The sequence below is a fragment of the Melanotaenia boesemani genome, chromosome 1 (assembly GCF_017639745.1).
Source record: "Melanotaenia boesemani isolate fMelBoe1 chromosome 1, fMelBoe1.pri, whole genome shotgun sequence".
NCBI lineage: Eukaryota > Metazoa > Chordata > Actinopteri > Atheriniformes > Melanotaeniidae > Melanotaenia > Melanotaenia boesemani.
In genome coordinates, this window is record NC_055682.1 from 27,906,833 (window position 1) to 27,932,411 (window position 25,579).

A 25,579-nucleotide genomic window follows, 5' to 3' on the forward strand; every position below is an offset into this window, starting at 1 on the left:
TATTTACATATTTGTTAGAATAATTTCTCTTCACATATATTGAAGGAAGTGGATATAACTTAGAGAAATAAAACATTTTTGGTCACTGTTTACATTATGTTTGTGTTCAGTCATTTATCATGATGACATAAAGGATCTAGTTTGTAAACCAAACCTCAAATCATATTCTGGATTTAATCTAAATAGAAAACTTAACCAGTAGCCTCTATTTTATGTGAAAATTTATCCTTAACTAACATGCCAAAACGAATAACACAGAATGGCCAGACTGTTTTGTTTTAATGGCAGTTAACTGAAAGCTCTTCTTTTAAGTCTTAAAAAAACCTTTTTTCCTTTTCTTATTGCACGCTTGGTGGAGAGCCAGTGAATTGCTCTTGTCAGCGTCTCACATAAGTTTACACTGGTCAACCAGAGAGAAGCAGGACACATGCTCACACAAGAGCTGAAAGTGCAAACCACAAATGTAAACACATTGTTGTCCCCTCCCCTCCATTCCCTGCCTCTGCTGGATGAGTTTGATTCCATTCATGGAGCTGACAGTCAGGCTGAACAGGAGGGGTGGTGGTGGTGGGGGGGTCTGTGTAATTGAATTAGAAGCCCTCCCTCTGCAAACCATCTCACCCACAACCCCCATGCACCCTCTGGAAAGGCAGGACTAATCATTGAGAATCTGCCCTCCCAAGCGAGCGCTGAATGGTTGCCTTGTATAGTAGAGACAGGAGAGGGGAGAGGCTCTGTTGTGTGTTTGTGTGTATTGCCTGCAACTATTTTGGGGGATAAATGTGGCTGAGAGGTGTTTTATTTCAAGAGATTGTCCATACTCATACCACATTAAATGGAGAATCTGGACGCTGACCTTTTCACCCCCTTAACCTCTTCATAGGGTGGCTGTGTAACAACTTTATGCAAGTGTATTTGTGTGAGTGTGTAAGAGATGGAGAGCAACAGCTGTTCTCCAGATGTCCTCAACTCACCAAAAAAGGGGTGTCAGAATGATAGAAAAAAAAAAAGTATTGATGTCCTGTGTTTGTTGATTGATCAAGTTTTATTCATAAAAGATGCATGTTTTTCATCTGTTGGATCACTTTTATTAAAGGTCCTATGTTAAACATTTTTTCAGCAATTTCATATGAGTGTCAGGGGTCCAACAAAATTGTTTTCAAAGTGTGTTACCCTAAATTCAGCCTTGGTACTTAATTTCAGCCATTCCAAATAGGGCTGCAACTAATGACTATTCTGATGGTCGATTAGTCACCGACTATTAAAACGACTAGTCGACCAATCGTATTATGTATCTCACGATTATTATAAATGGATCTTATTTCACTTTCAGCTTTGAAATTTTGCATAAGGTTGTTAAGTCTGACGTGCCTCCTCTTTAAATGTTCGAGCATTGCAGACGTACTTCCGTGGTACACAAGGTCTGCTTTAAAAATCTCACATGTATTTAATTTATTTTGTAAGTTTAACGTGAAGTTATCCCAGACTTTTAACGTTCTCCGCCGCCGTTTTCTTCCCTAGTCTGCCACCATATTTTTCCCCTGGCTGACTTCACTGCGCATGTGCAACTCTCAGCAGAGATAGGATTAGAAGACGATGTCTCACTTGGTAGTTGGCACTTGGCACCTGCTTGGTGATTTTTAGAGGGCAGGCTTAGCTAGACGGGGAGCTGGTCAATGACAGTAGGTGCTTTTCCATTACCCCTTGAATTGCTCAAAAGCTAAATATCACAATAAAAAAATGGTAATGGAAACACCAACATTTCGGAAAAATTACCAAATATCACTAAAAATGTTTTACTCTCTCATGAGGTGGTTTTTCAGACGTGTCGATATAGAAGTATATTGCAAAAGTGTGATGGAAACACTTTTCTTGCATTTACACTTCATTGGACGTGACGTAGCGGGTCACATGACTAGTTCATTTCAGATACAGATGGCGCAGTCTGAGTAGACGCAGGAAGAGACGGAAATATTTTTACAAATAATTAAAGAAAAGAAAATAATCGTCATCCTTTGTCACAATCTTCACAATGACGAAATGCAAGAGTTTACAAAGATTTAGAAATCTCTATCCTCCTCGAAGTGGAGTCTCGAGGGACGAGATTTTACGAGAATAACGGCTAATGTGCTAACCACCATTCAAAGTAAACACCTGCAAATTGCAATTGCACTTTTTCGAAATCTTAGAAATATCGCTTTTATTTGGCGAAATACTGTAATGGAAACACAGCTAGTATTAACTATTGGGGGCAGTGGTTATTTCCCTTTATGAGGTCACAGAGGAAAACATCTCAGACTCACCCATTTGAGCACACATTTGCTAAAAAGTGGAGCAAGCAAGTGAGATGGAGGAGACAGAATTTTCTAATTTTTGGGCCTCATACACAGGCTGTGAGGACATGTATGACTGTTAGAAAACATTTAGAAAGGTGAATTTTGTATAATATGGGACCTTCTTAAGTTTTCAAGTTGCAACACTACATTTTGTGGGTTATGTGTAGCGATCACTGAAATGAAAACATAGTAATTTGAAAAGACAAATATACTATTTTTTAATTTGTCAGTGTTGAACTGCTGATTTTTCGCAAAAACGGCATGTAGGGGTTGACCTGTTTTTGTGGAAACCTTGTAAAATACATGTGACCCTTCACCTTGTGTGAATCAAATCGCCATGTTGCTGATGTTACGGACATCAAACTGTTTAAATTATCTTGCAAAGTTAAGCTGGAAGCTTCAGCAGTTGCTTGTAGTTACAACAACTGTTGGAAACTGGGGGAAACTGCAAAGCAGTTCTCATTAGTGCTGCACTGGGCCTGCAGGTTTGATGATTAAATAGATTATTCTTTAAGTGAATTGTAACATGCAAGAAATGTTCAGTTGCTTCATTGTTGCAGATCAGCTGGAGATGCTGAAAAAAATGGTGAGAGGATGTCCCTCTCATCATGACTTAATGCTGGGCTGTGCAAGCCAGCATGCTTTTCCTTGGCTTGTTTTCATCTTATATTTGTGTTTAAATTGATCTTTTTGTACACTATTTGTATCTTTGAAAGAATTTGACAATGAAACTGGAATCAGCTATAAATATTATGGTGCTATTTGCTCTCCATACCAATCTAAGTGTTTTTTTTATGGTGCCTGAGTCAAATGGGCAAGAAGAGCTAGATGAGAGTTCAGTGTTTTTTAAACACTGCAGCCACCTGACAGCCTGATGTGATCTGCACTAACAGGAATACAGCCCTTGGTACAGCTGAGATTACAATCATATATTGAAGTTTTTATTTGAATATCACAGGTTACATCCTAATCACAGTATTCAACATTATTGGATACCTTTTTTTTTTTCTTTTTTCCCCCAACTTTGTACACTTTATGCTACATAGTCTAGCATGTGATGGTGTAATAGTCAAACACTGGCGTTGACGATATCAGAACCCATACTGATCAACCAGTCATTGATTTTATACATTAAAGACTTACATTGCTGCACAGGAGGTGAAAAAGGATTGTTTTCTTCTCTTACTTACTCTTAATATCTTTCATGAACAGTGTTGGTTTTATTCCCCCCCATGTCTTGATTTTTCTGTTGGTCTAATTTTTCTAGCCGCTAATAAGCCCTCTGTAATGAGTGCAGTTCTGGACAGGTGGCTCCCTCTGAGAAGGTAGTGGGTAATGAGTCCCCTACCATACCCTGTCTCCACAGCATTCATCAAGCCCAGATCCTATAGACCCATTTAACTAATTGCATACTAGAATCTACTACTTATCTGTGACGATGCTGGAAGACACAAGACAATTAGTAAGTGGGTTTTATTCAGTCAGCACTGCAAAGCTGAGCTGTGCTGTTTTCCATGATTTAAAACGTTGAATTGCATTATTCAGACAGATGGCAAAAGCATCCTTCTGAGGCCATGTGCACTTTCCATATATTTACTTTAGCATTTTATTTTTTTTTCTTTTGTTTGCTGTGTCAAGTTGCAGTGGTTTGAAGCTGTTTTAGAGGTTGACCGATGATTGGATTGTCCTTGGTGATGCAGTTAATGCCCCAAGGACATGGTTGGGCAGACAACTGTGTCCCAGCTGAACGATTTCATGAAGCCATTTGTCAGGCGAGTGTGTACTAAATTAAGACATTTCATCCACTGTGTGGATTGTAGAAGATGTGCTTCAGTGTTCTTCAAGATCTTTGGCTGAAGTTCATGAGAGGCAGGACTTTCCCAACTGTAGTGCACTATTTTTAAAAACTTCAGGCCATCAGTTATAATTTGAACTGTCAAAAATAACATGTTAATGGTGGTAACTAATTTATTAAATAATATTTTTAATGCAATTAGCACATACACAGCATAACAAGCCCAATACATCTGCTATCTCTTTGTTATGATGGTGGGACATGGAGGTGTCTAGAGGCCAGATGAAAAAGATGAGCCTGCTGAGTCTTTGGATGGATGTGAGAATAAAAAGAACATTGATGGAACAGCACATGGGCGATGCCCCCGTGGAGGATGATGGTGTTTTAACACCCACACTTTTCGTGTTGACTGGGTTCTACACTCGCACTTGTTTTTTCTTTTCCTGCGTTGTGCACAAACGTGGCGGGTCTAGTGGCTCTCTGGTCCTCTCTGTGTCTGCTCCTCCTCTCCGTCTCCTGCTCCATGAATCATGACGGCTGATGGTGGTCAGCTCATCGCTTTTCTGTCGCAAGTACCGTCTCTATTCTAGCGGTTTTTTATCATTCAGGTGAGAGGGAGGAATCTAGCTGGTCATGGTTCAATGGTTCACACCAGCACGTTTTATTTATTTGTAGATGTTGTTTTGGGCAGGACTCTTCGCAAATACAGTAGCTGACAGATGGTAGAAAGGATTTATACTTCAGCTATGAAGGGGCAGATCTAGAAAAGTTTTGAAGGGGGGGCAGGCAGGGGCACTGGGCAAGAAAAAGGAGGCACAAATGAGACCTTTGTGTTTTTAGATCATCATCAGTTTCTTCATCCATATCATCTGTTTAACTTAATTTGTCAATATCTGGTGGTTTTATGACCGATATTATCATCATGTGATAATGTGTACATGGATGGTGATGTATGAATTCTGCATTATGACCCAGAACATGGTAGAGATGATGCAGAACATCATATAGAAGTACATTACATGCTGCATTTACTGACCTTCGGACATCTGATTTTTACCCAAGGGAAGGTCAGTTAACACTAAATATTTGTAGCATTGACTCTTTCTGTTGATACAATTCAGTAAAAATTGGCAAATATTGGGTGTAGTTGCCTGAAATGATGATTTGATATATGATTAATGGTGATTAATCATGAATAATTTGTAAGCTGTGATTAATCTGATTTTAAAACTTTCATCATTTGACAGCCCTAATTTTAACATGTACAGTTGTATATTTAATTGACAAGAGGGTTTAAATGATTTTATTATGTCTGTCTTCACAGAGAAGAAAGTTTTACTAAGATCATTTGTACAAACCTCAAAAAAAAGTTTGGGAATTGTGGACGAGAATGAGAGATGCTTCAGCTCAGTAATTGGCTGCCATTGATGTTTGCAGTTGCCTACAGCAAGGAACTAGCACCCAACCCCCATTTGTTTTAATGGAGCTGCTCCGTGGCAGCAATGTTAGGGCAATAAATTAGTTGTATAGTAAATGCACACTTCATTTTTTGCTTTGTGAGAGACTTTATTTCAGTGTGCCATGATTCTGCATTATTGGCTGCACACACCCTTAAACACTCATAAGCACATCTTCTGTAAGTGATATGAGTTGCCTTTTCGACCTGTGTGTAATCCATCTGTTTAGGTACTGTTTGATCTTAAGACATCATGGCGCGCAGCTTTATTAAAGTCTCATTTTTGGGGCTGGAGCAAGATGTTTCCCCGACACCATTTTGTCCCCACTTTGTCCTCTTGGGCTTTCTGTGACTAATGAAACTGCAGGAGTGAAGGAACAATGCAATCCCGAGTGGCATATTGTGCTACCAAAAATGGCCAGCTGTGATGTGACCCACCTCTGGCACCAGAGGAGTTTCCCCACTCATTAATTTTTTCATTATGTTCTGTGCTTTGCTGATTTGGCAAAAATATAAATATCATGAGTTAATTTAGTTTTTTGAACACATAGTTGTTCCTGGTATCCATGGTGACCCTAGGTTTGTGCTTCCCAAATTAAGCGTGCCGGATTTTGCTCTCCCCCTCAGGCTTAGCAGGAAGAATCACAAGAATGAAAAATCTCTTAAGTTGTGGGATGATGTTTTTATCTCTTCCAGGGGGTTTTTGTCTAATTTATCTGTTCACGTTTATTTTCCTCTTGGCATAATCATCTCTATGCAGTGATAAATGGGCTGTTTTATTGCTGTTTTATCTGTCAGAAGTTTCTCTCATGCTCTGAAGAGGGTTTAAAATGAGGCTCTGTTAATTAGCACCATAATAACCACGTATTATTACAGAGTATAAACAATAAAAGCTGCAGTTTAGGTAAAATTATATGCTTAACTCTAATCCATTCAGACTTAAAGCAAAGCATTATAGATTTTCCAGCTCTGCCTCCTGGTTCTTCATTGATCAAAGCAGTGCATGAGCTCTGTTGGTTGTCTTTGGAGTTCTGCTGTTTTGTCCTTCAGACAGATTTTAAATGGGTTCCCTTGAGTCCAAACAACAACCCAAGGTGGTCAAACACACCTTCTGCCAAAAAAAACCTCACTGAGAACACACACTCACCATGCTAGTACATTGTCCTGTTGAAGGATGAAACCATTTTCATCTTTCAGAAGAAGAAACTGTAAATAAGACCTTTAAACCATGTATGCTGGAGGCAAGTTCTCCTTCCATTTAAGCTGTATGAGACATCCAACTAAATCATTGCAAAAGCTGGATAGACAATGTTAGCACTGCTGGCCTGTGTTTGCTTTAATCAGAGTAAAGCTGCTTGGACTTTGCTTTCCACTACTGCAGTACATGTAGCTCTTTGCTCATGTTTTGATAGTTGAGGTGTGTTAGAACAGTTCTTCTGCAACATGTTTTAATACTGTGTAAAAACTTATAACTGGTGTATTGGTTTTTTTGGCTGATGCATTTCTGCACAGTCTACTTGGGTCTCTGAGAGAATGCAGGTGTTTATGTAGCTGCAGTGTGTGCAAAGCTTCCGGAGGGAGAAAGAACAGGCACTAAAGTGAGAGCTTGCGATATGTTGCTTTTCCCTCTGACAATCCACCTTTAAGTATCTCAAACTTGTCACTAGGGGTGTGCCATCTCAGGTACCTTTTGATTCGATTTGATTACAATTCAGGGTGCTTCGATTCGATTATTAAACGATTATCTGGATTTTGAGTACAACTTTTTTTCCACATTTAGAGTTCCCCCCCCCCCCCCCCCCCCCCCCATCCTGTGGCTACTTCATACTCCTAAAACTATTCTATATTAATTTAAGTAACCAAGCAAATATATCTCCACTCCCTTTTATGTCAGACCAAAAATAAATCTCAACAAATATCTAACATACTTTCCCATGGAATCTACAGGAAAAATGTAATAGGAGCAACAAGCGGTGCTCTGTCAGTTTGGCATATGTTGTCAGATTAGCTACCCTTTGTTAATGCGCATGCGTAGCACAGAAAACTCCAAATGACCCATCAATTCTGCACTGACTGCTCAGAAATTGCATCGGCATACAGTCGACTGTGAAGCCACGAGTTAGTTTAGTGTCTTACATTTATATTAACTGCACATTGCTCAAGTGAATCACTTGTATGACTAAACTTGAGGGGAAATGCACTTAACAACTCAGATGAAGGGTATGCAGCTGTACTTGGACCACAGTTTTTTTTTCCTGTTAATTTTTTAAGGTCGTAAAATGAGGTTGTTTAAACACATATTGTAGCGTTGACATATTGGCATCCAGCACCGTCTCTCAAACTGGGTGAAATTGAACATGTAATGATTAACTGTGGAAAAAGCATTGCTAAATAAAATATGAAATATCATCATAGCCTGTCTATTAAAACAGCATGTTAGTCTAAACTGATAGACAAAGCTATGGCATGTTACTTTGACAAATGTCAAACAGTCAACACCGGCAGCTTCTTCTAGTCATGTCAACTTTATTTATAAGCAAGTTTAAAAAAAAAAAAAAAAAAAAACATATGTTTACCAAAGTGCTGTACAATGTCAGAGTGATAAAAGAGAAATAAAAAATGTGAGGGCCTATATAATAACAGACATAAAAGAAGTACAACAATAAAAACACAAGCATGAAACAATTAGCAAAAAAAAAAAAAAAAAATATTAATAATAATAATAATGATAAGCCAAAGCTCAGGTTTAAAAGCAAGAGAGTAAAAATAAGTCTTTAAACTAGATTTAAAATGTCCATAGTTGGTGACATCTTAATATGATCTGGGAGGCTGTTCCACGATTTGGGGACGACAACAGTAAAAGCTCTGCCTCCTCTTAATTTCAGTCTGGACCTTGAGACAAAAAGAAGTATAAATAAATGAATAAAAAAATATAAATAACACTAGGACTGTGGGTCTATATAATAAAACCAAATCATCACTTCTCATTTTTTGCCAACATCCAGCCTGCAGCTAATTGGTAAACGAGTCACAGCTGGTGGGCAACTGGAAGCCCAAAATCCCTTTAGTTACAAGTGTTTTATAATTATAATTAATTCCCCTTTAATTAATAATAAAAATGAAGTCCTCTTCAACATGATTAAAAAAATAACCTTGTGAACACCTGAATCCAAATGAAAATGACATTCTGAAGTAAGTGGCTGTTTAATAAGTAAGTAACCTTTATTTATAACCAGATGAGTCTATTGAAAACCTGTTCTCTTTTACAATGACGACCTGGCCAAAAGGCAACACAGAAACAATGAAGAGAGAAAAACAAACAAAACAAAATTACATCACAAACAATGTTGAAAGAAAATAGCAAGTGTAATAAATACAGTAGTAAATAATAATTGGCAGCTAAAACAAATGCAACATATACAATAATAAATAATAAGTTAGTGGCTAAAAACAAGTGCAATGGTTTTGTAGCAATGACTGTAAGGAACTTTTAAAAGACTCGAAAAGGATGAAGGAACTCAATGCCAGGATCTGCTGGGGGGAGAGGAAAGGAGGTGTGAACTTTAGGTATGAGGAGACTGATAAAACTACTAGAAAGTAGGCTTTTAGGGGGGCACTCCACTTGTGGCAGTTTTCTATTGAAGATCATACATTTGGTTTTGTTGGTATTTAAACCTTAATGGATTTTATTTTGATTTTAAATCCAAATTGAATAATTCCTTGATCCATATACACGTTCATCCCACTTAAAATTATTCCTGTTGTTCTTCGCATGCTCGTTGCCTTGTCCTGTCAATGATGTTTTCTTCTGGTAGAAGTAAATATGCCCCCTTATCCAATCAAAACCCTTCCCCACCCCCAGATCTAAAGCAGAATTGAATCAAGGCAATTAAACGTGTTTTCCATGTAAACCTCAATTTGGAATTATTATTTCCGTGTAAACGAGAAGGACAATACTTTTAATTCTGAATTATTAATTCCCAGTATTAGAAAAAAAAATTCATGTAATCATTGTAATGAACTAAAGCAGCATTGTCAGGTTTTTTATTTATTTATTATTTATTTTTTATTATGATTATGTTTTTCTATGGTTCAGCTTATCCTTATGTGTGCCAGATAGTCTTATTAGAGACAACTAAAAATATAGTCTCAATTTTTAATGGAGCACAAGCACATCTGCTTTGACACCCACCCTACATATTTGTCTACAGAGAAAAAAAAAATATATTTTTTTATGTAAATTGTGTCTGCATTTGTTTTATAAATGTCCTAATATTTCTTTTTCAGCTGTGAAGCTCAGCAGACATCCAAGGGTGTATTTTCCTCAACAATCAGGTAGGAAGCTATTAATGGAGACATGAATGCATATAATGAGAGAATGCTTGTTTGCATGGAGGCTAAATGGACTGGAGATGTCATTACAGATGGTGTGCACACTACTTACGCATGAAGCAAAAGTAGCAGGAAAATGTGTGAATTGGCTTGTCTTTGAAGTGTGAAATCACACATTTGAATAACTTTCCAGAAGCGTCGTACTTTATGTTGTAATGTCTGACTGTTGTTGACACACATTGTGAGCCAGAACGAACCACTTCTGTGCTTGTATTAATGCTGTTGTTCTACCTCAGAGAAGTCCACATATTAAAGTAATGGGGTTATATTACATGTTGTTAATTAGTTAATGCCAAACTAAGCTGCTCTTGAAGTGTAGTATCGATGTCACCGTTGTGGAAGAATTACACTTGACTGCTGTGTCGTGGGCTGCATGTTTCTTTCTGGCAAGTCTTATCAGAATAAGGAGTGGTTTCCAGCTGCCAGGAAGCCATATAGATCCATACTGTTAATGGTTTTAGGTTTTGATCCTGCAGGCTATTTGCTTTTTTGCTTTCATTTGCAGTGGTATTGTGCTTGCATTTTACGTTTTGTCTTGTTTTGTTGTTAAGTCATCCCCTTCACTTACATCATCAATGGAATATACCAAAGTAATTGGGTTGTATCCATGTTTATTTGCAGTACACATGTATAACTAGCTCTGTAACATGACACATCAGACCTGGGAGTGGCTGAAACATAATCTACTTCCGTTCCACTTCTGTTTACCCAACAAGAAAGCGTCTGTAAGCCAAACATACCTGATTTAAGGGCCGCTACCCAGGTAAACATTATTAGTTCCCAGATGAGCTGTCCTGTGGACTCAATGGATTATGTTAATTACTTACAGATAATAAAAACCAATGCAAGCCAACAGACAAAATATGTAATAAGTAATTATATATATAATATATATATATATTTGTATCACATCTCTCTCACAGCAAACAATAATGTACATTTTCAAGACGACTGTGTGCTGATGTTCTCACAGGGCAATTAACTTGCAGCATCTGGTGTCCAGCTTCTCTGTAACCATGCTCTGCTCCACAAATGGGTTTACAGTTGCTGTGTGTTTTAGTTTTTCCAGCAGTTAATGAGCTCAGATGTTGATTTTCCTCATGCTATGCTTCAAGGAGCAGCTAGATCTCAACATAATAGGATCTGCTTGAAAGTCTAAGCTAAAATATGATAAGCTCAGAGGTTAAAAAGTGTCTATTTTGGAAGCAGTAACATGTAACTTATCCTCTGGTTTATCCCATTGGGGGTCCTCTAAAAATGTCTTGCTTTTTTGGTTTAAACTGACATTTTTTTTTTTTATATATATATGAAAAGGTTTTTCCATTAATTCAATAAAACTGCATTAAAACTGCTTTTGAGAAAATGACTGTAGAATGGAATAGAGTATTTGGGAAGGATGTTATCATAGTGCTTAAGCTGCCAGTATCTTTTGAGAACAAGGAAGATTTTACCATTTCAAGCTCTTAACATTTATATTTAATATGAACTTTGTCTTGAGCCAATTTTTTCATGGCTTTACTCTGCGAGTGTGATCCTAGACTCCACCAGCTGTTCATTGTCCTCTGCTGACAGCTGGAGCTGTGTTCACCAAATGATTAGTACAAGCTCAGTTTATGAAGCAATAACAGGACAAAATACAGAATATGTATTGAAACAATATTTACATTATGTCTAAATGAAGCACCGCTTCTGTATTAAAACCATTAAAAAACTGTACTTGTTATCTTTTATTTAGGACAGTGGTTCTCAAACTCTCAAGCCTCTATCGCACCCCCATTTGGAAGAATAAACATTCCCAAACTCCCCCTTATATACACAGAGCGAGGGGACTATATATAATCCATTATCATATATATTTATTTATTTATTTATTTTTGTTCTTTTTCAGATCTCATAACTTACTATAACTATATAACTTATAACGATGTAACATACTATACTCATAACTTCTCTCTCTTTCTTTTCTCCCTTCGATGCATTCAGTAAAGCCTGATCTCGGTTCTGCAATTCTTCTTCTTTATATCTTTTGGAGGTTGACAAAAACAAATTGGTGCATTACTCCCTCCAAATGGTCTGGAGTGTGGACCAGAACGTTTTCAAGAGCGTTTGTCTGCTACGTATTCCCAAACCCATGCCCCCTGGTCATGTTGCCATACCTTCCAGTTTGAGAACTGAATGTTGGTGTAAAAATATCAATAGAAATAAACATCTAGCTTAATATCTGGAACAATATCTTGGGAATCTGTCCACACTAGGAGCCAGCCCACCCATGGCCACACAGGGTGCCACCACAGGAACCACCCAGATCAGGGCAGGCCGGAGTCCCAGCCACAGCCATAGGGCTGCAGTGCAGGACCCCAACCACTCAGATGAGGACGATCACAAACAGACCGAGCAGACAGAGCCCCTGGTATGGAGGATCCCCATGAGGACAAAACAAAGATTAAATAAACATAAAGTCAATAAGAACAACTAAAAAATAAAATACTAAAGCACAAATAAATAATTACAAATTCTGGTAAAAGCTAAACTAAGAAGATAGGTGAAGGTCCCCAGACAAACAAGTGCAAGGCAGCTCTAATTTTGTGTAAACTTATGAGATTGGAGGATTCTAAAAATATTATTTAACAATGCCTAAGAAGAACAGTGTACAATATAACTCTGAATGCAGTGGAGAAAGTGCTTGCATGGATTATAGATGTAATTTATTCTATTTTCTGTATTGCCTTGCCTGTTAGTTTTTTTTGTGCATGTGTGTGTGTTTTTATCTTTTACTCCTTATATGAACCAAAGTGTGAGTCTGAAATAAAGATAGAAATTAATAGTCTTGAGCTTCTTTTTATAAACATCGACAGTCTCTGCAGCCCTGAGGTTCTCTGGCAGGCTGTTTCACAGGTGAGGGCTATAGGAGTGGAACAAGGTCTAACCATAAGTTTTAGTTCTTACCTTGCAAGGTTTGTACCGGAAGACCCCCAGGGTCTGCAGGGGCTCATAACTTAAAAACAGGTTAGATAAATAAGAAGGCCCAAGACAATTAAGACATTTATAAACAAATAAAAGAACCTAAAAAAAAATCTTAAAAATAAAAAGACAATAAAACTAATAACATGTTGGGAGCACTTTTTTTTTTTTTTAATGATTACTTATTTTAGTTCTTTGTCTTAATTCAGTGGCAAAGAAGTGGCCATAACACTCCTTTTTAGTCATTATTGTTAGTCACTAGTGTAATTTTCTCATAGCTTAGTTTCATTACAGTTAAAACACCCCAACCTTTCTATATGGCATATTTCAAGTAGCTGCATTTATTATTGTTGTGCACTGGATTGTATAGATTTAACTAAGTGTGGCCATGCTTTTCCCAAACATGAGTATTTGTCCATGCCAAAAATGATGAAAAAAGTTTCCATCCTCATGGTTGGTGTGGTCCTCTGTGGGCCAAGATTGACTGTGCAGCATTCCACAGCAGACTGGGACATCACTAGTGTTTACCTAAATTATAATAAGTGCATATCATAAATATTTATTATGCTTCTGTGTCATTATTGTTTTTAAGACCACGCACACAAGTTTTAAAATGGCCTTGTATCATGTTACTACATCGTAGTATTTACTGACATTCTTGTGCCCTAGCATCAGCCTCTGTGTCAGTGAATATCTTGCAGGTGTTGACAAGGGCTGTGGTGACTTAACAGGCAATGGACATATTAAACTATGACCAGATGTTGTAGAATTACTGAGTCAGTGGCATCACTTGGCAGCAGTGCTGAATAGTATATGCATTCCAGTGCTGTGCCGGGAAATGATGGATATGACACACTGCAATGCACGCATACCTGCCTGATTTTATAATATTATATCATTTTCTTTAATGTTTTACTGTCTAAACAAGTTGCCTTACAGCTTGAAGAAAGGAGCATTATATGCAATAATAACCCAAAGTTCCTGAGGGATTTGTGGTGCAGTTGTGATGTGAGAGTTGATCATGAGGTGACCTCAGTGGCCTTTTTTGACCATTGAAAATAACGGCTCCTCACCACATCCTTTAAGTCTTCCATGATTTCATTGCAATCTTTCCAGTGCCAGATATTTACTGGTAATCTGTGGTCATACTGTACATCCCGGGAGGGATGACTGAATCTATGTAGACCAAAGATGAACTAGCACCACTGAAGTATATCACCTGCTAAGTGTATATTATGCAACCCCGACTTCGTCAGCGCCAAATAGTTCTGAGCCTGCATATCGATGTCTACGATCATTCATGATTGAGTCATTTTTTTTCCAGTTCTGCTCCTTATGATGTGTGTGCTATCTAAAAGTTTCTAGGGATGTATCTGAAAATATGTTGTTTTTATCCAAAAAATGAGGAATATTAGTGTATCACTTTCATTCACTTTTTATAAACCAAGCAAAATACAGTCTGCTAGATTTTTTCCACTTTACACATTATTGTCTTAAACTAAAACACCACATGAATATGTCCAATTATTAACTTTAAAGCAGACAAAAGGGCAGAGATTATGTTATTGTGATATACGTGGTAGGGTTTTATTCACAGTAGCCTTTTTTGCGAATCTAACTTGAGGGCTAAGGAGCATTTGTCTATCATAAGTATCAGCGACTAAAAGTGGCCTCCAGTCAGTTCATAAGCAGATATATTCCACTGAAGCCACTTCTGCTGTTTGCTTAACAAATTTAGTCATTTCTACCTCTGTAATTTTTACATTTTGAGTTGTTTTGTTTTGAGGCTGTTCTCATAAAGGAGTGTTATTTGATATTTCAAATAATAAAAAGCAGTGAGATACAGAACTGCTCCATTTAGAATAATAATTCACTCAGCAGGAGCAAAACAGTCCTGAAGCTGGGCCATATGCAAAGTTAAACTGCTGTTCATCTAAAACTTTAATATGCTGTGTAATAAAATAAATGGGCAAATGTTATGCAGTCAACTGACTGTTGATGCAAAGAAGCATAACATTTCCCTCCTATCAGTTTTAACTTATAATAAAGTTGAATAGTCAGATACAAAAAAGATACAATTTTCCAACTACAAATAAACTTTATTATCATGCTTAAAAAGATAAAAAATATTAAAGTATTTGTTTTACTATGTCATGTAAAATTTAATCTAAAGGTAATATTGAAAGCTAATTAGTTGCAGGCTATATATAAAACAGTCATTGCTCAGGTACTCAGTGGTTCACCTCTGTTGGCACACCTGAACCCATGTCCCCCAGACCCAAGCCCACCTCTGTAACCACTAGGCTACCACTCCTCCTTAATGACACATAGGACGGACAAATGAACAGATCTGTTCTCTTCAGCTGTCTGCCCAGTCCCTACGATGGCGGAAAGCAGCACTGGTCGCTTGCGCTAAAGGTCTGACCAGCTGGGTGGTCTGTTTCTGTTTAGGCGACTCCTACATTTCTGGGCCACTGATGGATGTTACTCAGCCTTCTAACAAGTGTTCAGAAAGCCTGGTGGTATGGGAGGAAGTTATACTGTCCTTTCAGCTCTGTTTTAAATTATGTCTGAGTGAGATGGAGAGCTTTTAGATGAATGACTGACTATTTGCATCATTCTCTACATGGTCTGTATGTCTTCACAGAGCTGCAGGAAACAGGATGACCCTTGTGCCATTGATTCTTGCTCATAGTCTATTATTCACTTCTGCTGTTGCAAATTGCAGATGCTATCTTGCAGTGCCAGACCTGAAATGGGCTTGACATGGGCTTGACATGGGCTTCATGTTTATACATTCTTTATACTTGAATCACACAACACTGTTGTTGCAGAGTATTGCTTTTGTGTGATGTAGCTTGTATAGTAGAGCGACCAAAGTAGCAACATCGTGTTAATGGCATTCAGGTATTTTATGAAAGCCGTTTCATCTTACACTCTGTATTCACTTGGTTTTTATATAAAGGAGCTGCTGTAGCAGGAAAAGGTTTTAAGTGGAAGACTAAGCTTTTGGAGCTGATTGCAGGTTTACATGTGCAACGCATGTGTCCTTCAACAGATTCTGTATGTGTTCATGTCTGAAGCTTCTTATGGTGTCTTGGTTTCAGCGATGATATACTGTTTATGAATGTCTGTCATGGTCAAAGGCAGTAAAAACTAATCAATGTGGAATGGCAAGATTGGACTAAAGTAATGTTGTTAATTACTGGTAAGAAAATTCTCATTAGAAATGGGAGGTTTTAACATTCTGTGGTTCAGGCTTGAGCATTATTGCTTGTGCTCCCAAGGTAGCCAGAGTTGATTGAGTTATTATCTTCTTTTCATTTTGAATGACAAACTTTTCATCTATGTATGTATGACAAGTATGTAGATCCCTTTAAGGCCCATTTATGGTCAATGCAGAAGACGGATAGGCAGACTGATGGCCTATCAGACTATGGACTGGATTTATGCTCGCGCGGTGTCTGTGTGCGGTCGGTTACGGCGTAGCTGACGCTTGTGAGTTTGTTCTCACACTCGAGTGTAGGGGGTACGCGTCGTTTTGGTGTTGTGTTGCAGTTTCTCCTCCTAATCTGAAGGTGGCAGCAGGGTTGTATCGGCCGGTAAACTCATCAGGTCAGTGTATTTGATGGTTCATTTCAGTTCGATTGGTATTTTCTGTTTTAAAACAACAATGGGCTTTCAGTATGGTTCAGTGTTTTATTAGCTTGTGGAAGAAAATGAAGAAATAATTCAGTCAGCCTCTCATCAACTTGATCCATTGGGTGTTGTTTTTAAAAATGGCAGTTACTACACAAATTCCAGGAGAAGATCTAGAAATCTAGAAACTCATAATCCCAAACTGACCAATCACAAGAGAGTACTTTCTCATAAAGCGTCTGCGTAGCAGGGGTGCACGTCAGGTCTGGAATAGGTGTGCGTCAAGTCTCTGTGGAGCTACGTTGTGCCTACGGTGGTGACGCAGATTATAAATCAAGCCGCAACCTCTGCCTGTGAAATGTGAAGCCTATATGGAAGTGCAAAAAAATTGCAGTTCACCCCTCATCCACTAGGGGCTGGCTCCAAAGCAGAGCAAATGCCCATAGACTCCTATGTTAAAAAGACCAGCTTAACTGCAGAAATAAACATGTTTAAAACCTGGTACAAAAATCCATTTTCGGATTAATAGGTCTGTGAGGGGGGTGAATTTTTTTTCTAACTCACCCGTTTGGATGCTATTTAATCTTGAAATTCGGCATAATTTGGGGCGTGTCCTTTTCATTGACAGGTATCCAATATCCGCGGCAAGAAGGGAGAGTGTAGCACAAACACGGTTTTTAACCGGCTAACAGTGCGCCTTAGCTTTAGCCCACCTACCTTTGTTAGCCGGTTAGCTCACGTTAGATCCGAGTTGGCTCAGTTAGCTCTTAGCTACAGGCAGCTCAGAGTTTGATGGGTGTCAATCATCCATCACCACCTCCACAGTCCCCCTCTAAGCTCCACCTCTTTGCCCAAATTTGTATTTTCTGAGAATCACGACAAGCGGGACTCTACCAAGATGGCAACTAAGGGAACTGCCCAATCAGCTTCAATTCAGCTCTTCAGAAACCTACGTGTGACGTCACAGAGGCTCCGTTCATCTTTTATATACAGTCTATGACAAAAAAACAGGAAAGTACAAAAGATATATTGACATCTCAGGCCAATAACTTTATTAAATGTGGATTATAAATGACTGACATTAGTTGTTGCTAATCAGCTAAAAGAAGGTATCGGGCAAATTATAAGTGGGTTTTTGAAAGAGAGGTCCATTCATAACAATATTAGACTTATTCTCTATTTGTTAGACAATAACTTTTTGATTGAGGATAATGGATTCATTCTGTTCTTAGATTTATATTTATACAAAGCCTTTAATGCAATAGAACATCCCTTTGTTTTAAAATCTTTAGAGTGTTTTGGTTTTGGTTCACAGTTTATCAAAATTAGCAATATGTATGATAATATAAACAGCTCTGTTTCTCTTCCCTGGGGAACTTGTAGAATATTTGAGATCAATAATGAGATCAAATGTGATATTCGACAAGGCTGTCCTTGCTCCCCTTTTCTTTTTATTTGGCCTCTGAACGTCTAACAATCTTTATCCAGAAAAGTTTGGATGTAGAACCTTTAAAAGTGTTGGACAACCCTATTTCTATAATCCTATTGGCAGATGATACTACAGTCTTTTTAAAGAGTCCAGACCAAATAACTCCTGTGCTAAATAAAATATATTTTATTTTCTTTTTCTGACATTTACATTGTGTTGTTTAAGTGTTCCCTTTATTTTTTTTTGAGCAGTGTATTATTGTAGATATGGCCGCCACCAACCGGGGTCAAAACGTGGAAGTGAACTCTGAACTTGGCAATGCCCACTTGTGGATGAACTGACTTATTACCCATGGAAACGTAAAAGATGCATGGAAGTGTGAGGTGACGTATGACGAAAACTGTCCGTCTTCTGCGTCGAGCATAAATGGGCCTTTACTGTGTCAGAAAGGCCGATTCTTGTATTGTTTCAGTAAGTCATGGGGGTTGCAGATCTGCAACATCTGTCTTCACTGACAGTGTTTCACAGCCACCTTTCAAGTGGCAGCAAAAAACTGAGTTCTTCTCATTTCAAAAACTACTCATCCAGACAAAAAGAAAAAGTATTTGTCAGTAGTATCTCTCCATAGCTTTGACATTGCATAGACTTCTTTCCAGGCTTCTCCTATAAACAGGAGACTTTTTATGGTTTAATCCACAAACATATGAAGCAGCAGATATTGGTAAAACTCCAGTGACTTCACATGTCCAGATTTTGTAGAACAGAACAGATTTTAGTCAGGCCACAACCAGCCTCTGTAACCATGGCAACCAGTATTTGAACACATCCTTGAGTAGCAGTAGTAGTATAGGCTGAATCCATATTCCAAATGGAAAATAACAGAAGCTCCAGCCTTTAAGGGGGAAGTGTTATGTAGGAGTACAAATGAGTGTTGTAGTACAAGATCAACTGAGTAGTGCTTTATAAACATTGTCTTGCATAGCCATTAAGGAATCCTATCAAACATAAAATTTGTATGACAAATTGTGTCAAATAATGGGTAATGATTGTGGCTTGTTCTCCTCTATTTGAATTGGATTCAAATTGATTGTTCTCTTCTGGTTAAAAGACTAAAGTGATCAATATCCAGTTGTCCAGCACTCATGATTTCATGACTGTCATTCCTGAAAATGTCCCACTAATTTAAAAAAGAAACATGACAAACTAGAAAATAACAATAAATTACCCCGTTCAGCGAGGGACTCGAATGTATTATGTTGAATGAGCCGTTAACAACAAACCTTGTAATGGATTCGTGAGACTGTTTTCCTCTCAGCATGAAACTTGACACCTGGATTGGAGCTGCTGCCGACAGAGCTGCATCACCTGCCTGCCTCTGCTATTTGCCAAGTTCTCTCTCTTACTTACACACACACACAACGTGCATGCAAATTTGCACATGCAAAAACACACATGTGGACAAAAGACTTGTAGTTTCTATGACTTGTATAAGGAAAGAGGTCTGTCACCCGATTCCACCACCAGCCAGGTGGAATAAATACGCAAATAAGCTTTATTTCTCACGTTCCGATTCCTTTCACATGAAGGGTGTGGTTGTAAAGGTTTAGATGTTCTCATGGCCATAGCAAGTTTTTTTTATTTATTTATTTATTTTTTTTTTTTTTCAAAGTGTTTCTTTGGTATACATGATTTGTAGAGCTGCAGAACAAAGAAGAAGTAAAAGAGGGAACTTGCCGCTCCAAAGTAATTTCTTTTGGCTCATTGTAGAAGGAAGGTATGAAAACTTCCATCATCCAGTCAGTGTGGATTAATGTACAATGAAACGGCTCAGATCTACTTGAGCCTTCTTAACGTGGAGCATCACTATTTGACTCAAAGGCACCAGAGCAGAGCAACAGTTAGTTCCTCATGCTGTATTTTCCATTGACCCCCTGTACATTGCCACCCCATCAAGCCTTCTGGATAGCAATGACCTCATTCTGAACTGCACCAACTTGATCTTGTGTAACTAGAGCTGTGTGTTTTAGATCAATTCATATCTTTCCTATGAATTGTCAGGTAGAGTATTGGATGCCTTGTTTACACTGCATTTATGTGAGTATGATGACAGCTAAAGCAACAGATAAACACTGACTTACTGTCAGCTAAGGTTATCCAGAGGAAAGGTATTGCTCATTCCAGATGTGCATATAAATGGTGAACAGATTGATGATAATTTATCATGGAATAATAGTTAGGGCTTCCAACCCTGTGTGCATGTGGGTGGATGTATGTGCAGTTGAGAAAACCCTGAGCAAATTTATTCATATATTTGAAAGACCAATAGACATTAGGAGCAATGGATCAGGCCAGAAAGCTGTCACCTCTGGAGAGGGAGCTTATAATGAGCAATACTCTGAATTTAAAGTGTTCAGATGTGTGTTTTTCCTTTGCAGCTATTGCAGCAAAATCTACACAAGTACAAACACATATGGAATTAATTAAACTAAGCTGACTGTGACTTTTTACTGGAAGATGTAGAATGACCCCCTGCAACTCTTTTGGAAATCTTTTGACTTACTCACTAAAAGTTTTTCAGTAGTTACCTTAAGTCAAATGCCTTGCTCAAAAAAGAAGAAGTGGACTTGGTGGACTCCCATTTGATGTATAAGACGTATTATCTCAGGTGCACTATGTCGTAAAACGAAAACCGATGTTCTCATTTTTAGTGTCTCTTGTGCTAACCCAGCAAACTCTCACTGCAGACTTTAAAGTTGCAAATAAAGATAAATTAAAGCCATATTTATGTGTGAGGAGATCTTACCAAACTTGTTACAGTGATGTGATCAAACTCTGGTTAGTTCTCATTAAAGCATTAATCTCACTGTGCTGCTTGACAGTTGTTTTTGTTTTGAGCACTTAACATTGAAACTACTTAGATATTTAGAACGATTTAAGACATATTGATTATTTTGTACTCTTAAGAGAATGACCAACATTTTCCTCCACAATCCTTAAGAATCATTAAGAATTCTGACTTTGCCTGTGTCCTGCAGTTTTTGCCACACTCATTAGCACCACTTAGGATGATAATGCTGAAGCCTGATAAAGTTATCATGTTCTCAGGCTTTTTATTATTCAGTAGCTGTGCATATAAAATGGATGATCATAAAATGCACTGGCTCCCACAGCTTGTTTGTCCTCTCTCAGTACCTCCAGATTGAACTTTTTTTTTTCATTTTGGAAGCAGACATTAATTAAGACCTCTGCCTGTTTTTACCACATAGTACAGCATTTGAAAATGCATTTAAAAATTGTTCTCCTGCAGCAATGTTAATTGCAGAATGAAGGCAACTTTAAGGTTGTCTTGTGCAATACATGTGGTTTTACTCAGTAGCATGTTTTAAGTCAGGACTTCACTTAAAAAAAATTTCATATTTAAAATTAGAGATAGTTAAACTATACAAAGCAATGGCACTAGTTAGATTGTCTCAGTTTTGACCAGTGCACCAAAACAGGGCCACCAACATACTACTTAGTCCAGAACTCCACTGTGTTTGGCCTTTTTGACTTTGGGGCTTTGCTATTATTGGATTAAAGGTCATGTTACTGTAATAGGGCCCGGGCATTCCCAGAAGGCACTGCTATGCTTCATTGATCTATTGAACAATAGCTACATGTTCCAGTGCTTAGTGTCATTTTCCTTTTTATCTCTTGAGTCTTTTGTCTGACTTGTGGGCAGGGAGTTTTCTCTAAATGAAATTGAATATTGTGTATGTGTGCACTCACAAAATGTAACCTGCTTTCTTCTCACTGCTTGGTGTTCTCGGTGAACTTTATTTTCTCTGTTGATGTGAAGTCTGGGTCAGAAAGTGAGTGTGTCTTGCTGACTCTACAACATTTAACACTCGTACAATTTGGTGGCAAAGTCAGTTCAGTCCAGTAGACTTCCTATGATCAGTTTCTTTTTAGGGTGAACAAATTCAGTAATTTATGAAGTTCAACTTCAAAAAATTTCTCTGCCATTTGTGGCTTAAACAGTATTATAAGGCCTATGATACTAATACACTTTAAGAAACACAGAAACCTAAAGCTACAAGGCATGCCAACCAGGACAACCAAAGAACATCCAGAGTATTATGCAGGATTCACACGCAGACGTTTCAGGGAGGCCTCAACAGTTTGGTTTCTCATTTATGTAGAATGTGGTGATGTCTTGTGGTGTTAAATTAAATTCTGGGCCCATCACTCTGCTTTGCATGTATAGCTTGTGGTAGACAGTTAAGAATAGTTTAACTTTTTTAAGTGGCAGCAGGGACACAGTCCAGTCAAATAATTTTATCTCGTGTCTTATCTCATGACTATAGCTACAGTTACAAGTATCAGCATGCAGCCTCCTCAGCAATGTAGGCACAGAATCTGGCACATTCAGACTCAATTTCCTTATCCTCCCTTGGCATGCCATTGAAGCTAATTCAGAGGTGCACTGGAGATTCCCCAGATTTGGGGCTTTTATTGATACCCCACCTACTCATTTGTTGCCAACAAGGCAGCATTTTTTTTTTCCTTGTGGACCACTTGTATTTTTTTTTTCTTTTTAAATAAGCTTTTAGTTGTATGTTACCAGCTTGGAGATTGCTCACTATTCTAGCTGGTATCCATGTACATTGTCATGCCGTCAAGCAATAGGCCTGTCCACTGTGTTGACTTTCTGCTGCCATTGTTGTGGATCACATGAAAATGTTGCTCGCAGCAGAGTGGTGCAGCTGAGTATTCTGCTCAGAGTATTCTCTGAGTGAGTCTGCTTTAGATCAAAGGAGTGTAGGTGTAACTGTTGCAGTTGGGTTTAAAATCAGGAGGGGGTTTGGAAGCTTTGTGCTTATGTATTACAGTGTGGGAGTGCACAACTGCATTACTGATTATGAATTTATATGTTTCCTGTCTGTGTGCAGTGTGTGTAGATTATTTTTTTCATCAATTCCAGATTTATTAGCAGTGATTTAAAGCCAGTGACTCCTTTTTCCTCTTTTTGTTGTGTCTCTCATGTTAAATTTTAGACTGATTGCAAAAGCCTCCTTATGTGGTGGTGGATTTAATGCTCTCTGGTTTGCAGGAATTTGATTGGTAAATAAAGTGGATAAAGCTGTAGACTGACAGCACTCTAGTGCAGCAAGTGGATGAATTGTACAGTCAGAGAAAGCAAGCAGTTAAATAAAACATGCAGGCTAAAGTGTGAGCCTGCTTACAAGGATTCAACAGCATGGAAAGAGGTGAAAAGATTGATATAGCTGTAGCAATCACTAAAAATGCAACTGTCCTGTCCTTCGTCCTGTCAAGTGGAGCTCAAGTTACAAGGTGTGTGTAACTTGCTTTATTTGTTCCTTGCAGTGTACAATTGTAATTTCTTTTACTAAAACTTGTTCTCCTTTGCCTGTAATTTTATTAACTTATTAGTCTTAATTGACCTCAACAGCCTGTTTATCTGTTTTATACTAACTCTGTCTCCCACTTGATCCAGCTTGAAGCATCTGAAGGGCTGTTGGATTGAATCAATTGCATTCAATTCATGGTTTCCACATGACAGAACTTAATGAGTTTGGTGATCCCCCGAGTTTTCCTTGAGGGCCACCATGAGGTTCACATTAGCTACTTTTAGTAGAATGTCTTGAAAATTATTTGATTGATATCCATGAAATAGGGCTGGGCGATTAATCGATAAAATCGATAAATCGAAATGTCCATTTCTGGAGATTTATTTTTATGAAAATCGGGATTTTTTTCCATAGTTAGTTAGCAGCAGACTTAGCACTCTGTCCACACCAGAACGGTGTTTGTCTGACAGAAGTGACCCTTCACTCATGCCTGGGATTTAGCTGTTCGTATAACTGCAGTGAGAAATGCTGCTCTCAATGAGCTGCAGAAGTCAACTTTAGCCCACAAACCCTAGTTAAGAGACAACCATCATCAGGGGAATTATTCCTGCAGTGGATCCTGTATGATAAGGATCCAGATGGAAAGAGATCACGGATGCAGTTGTGTTGCATATTTCTATGTAAGATATGAAGTTGTTCATATGGTGGAAAAGCTATGACATTATATGCTTTATTTTTGCTGGCATTCATTTATATAAACAAATAAATGTTTTTTAATAAGTTTATTTATGTTTTGTAAAAGAAAAGAAAAGAAATCGATTAAAATCGGAAATCGGATTTGGTTATAAAAAAATCTGAGATTTTATTTTTAGGCCATATCGCCCAGCCCTACCATGAAATCAAATGCACAAAACAGTGAAAATAGTGTATTTGGCCCTCTGCTGTTGTTTTTGATCATATACATTCAGTAAAATACTTTTTGAGTTTAGTGCCACTTAAGAAGTGTTTGGATGCCTATCTGCTGAAAATAGTAAGGCAAGAGCAACATAAATGTTTCTTTTACAACCTCAACTCTTTAAAAAAAAAAAAAAGAATTACTAAGGGGGTTTCTGTGCTGCATTCTCACATGGGCTTCTTATTCCCACACTGAATTTGTTAGCAGTCTAATGAGTTGGTTTTAGTTGTTTAAGTGTTTGAGGGGGCTTTACAATCACATTTGATCTGAGAAAATCCTTTTTTTTATCGTAGGGAATAAGAAATGCATGATAGGATGCTCTGGTAGTAATCTGGCTTCGATAGAGATTCTGCCTTGTCTTATTGCAGAATGGAGAAATCTATTTTTTAATTTTTTTTTTTTAATCTTTATTCAAGTTTTATATTTAGTATCGAGCTACTGCTTTTATCTGAGCTGTGTGTGACTTGCATGTAAAATGAATTAAGCGTTGAAGATTCAGTCATGTTTGCTTATGAAATAAACCAGTCAGTATTGTAAATTTGTTGTTTGTGCAGTAAAATTAAATATAATTCACATTTTATACAGGGTACAAATAAGGAAGGATAAGTAAACCAGTGTGACAAAACTATTTTTCTTATTGCTGCTAAAGAAGATTTTGGAGACCATTTTATTTGGATTGTGATATAGTTATTTTTCTTTCTTTTTTATCTTTAAAAATATCCTTAAATTGACTCACTTGCAGTTTTACTTGGGTCTTCAAAAATATCTGTGCGGTCCAGTACCTATACTGTACTGAGAGTGGGATTAAAACTTAGCAGCTTAGGTTAAACTAGTTCCATATGCTCTGTGGCTATTTACAAAAGTTTGGGTTTGTCATTTGATACCTCGACAAAGCCTCAAGATAAATTTCCCAGACACGGTGGAGGCTTTTATACTATGCTGGTGCTTCCCCTGATAGGATTTTATCATCCTGTTCCTTCGTGCTTTTACTTATCTCTCTACATTTTCCTGCTGTGTCTGACCATTGTTCAACCTTGTAGAGGCTGATGCTTTAGTAATTAGTGTTAAATGGGAATATTAAATAATATCTGTGATTTATTTATTTTTTGCACAGCTTAAACAGATGCTGTGGATGTTTTGTGGAGACAGAATTAGTAGTATTTCTAGAATGTTTTCCTTGTAAATGATCCTGAACCACTTATATATTTTCATACACTGTTAGCTTTCTGAAACTATTTTAAGAATGTTTTCTTATTAGCTAATCT

General features: G+C 37.8%; 1 protein-coding gene across 4 annotated transcripts in view; it reads left to right on the plus strand.

Moving 5' to 3' along the window:
- tln2a (talin 2a) overlaps positions 1-25,579 on the plus strand; it is an 89,347-nt gene that overhangs the window by 19,725 nt on the left and 44,043 nt on the right. For 3 of the 4 annotated variants that reach the window (XM_041979793.1, XM_041979782.1, XM_041979811.1), the window contains one exon: positions 9,875-9,922. The exons of the other annotated variant lie outside the window; for it this stretch is intronic. The gene's annotated coding sequence lies outside the window, so the exon portion shown is untranslated. The remainder of the gene's footprint in view (positions 1-9,874; positions 9,923-25,579) is intronic. 4 annotated transcript variants of the gene reach the window in all.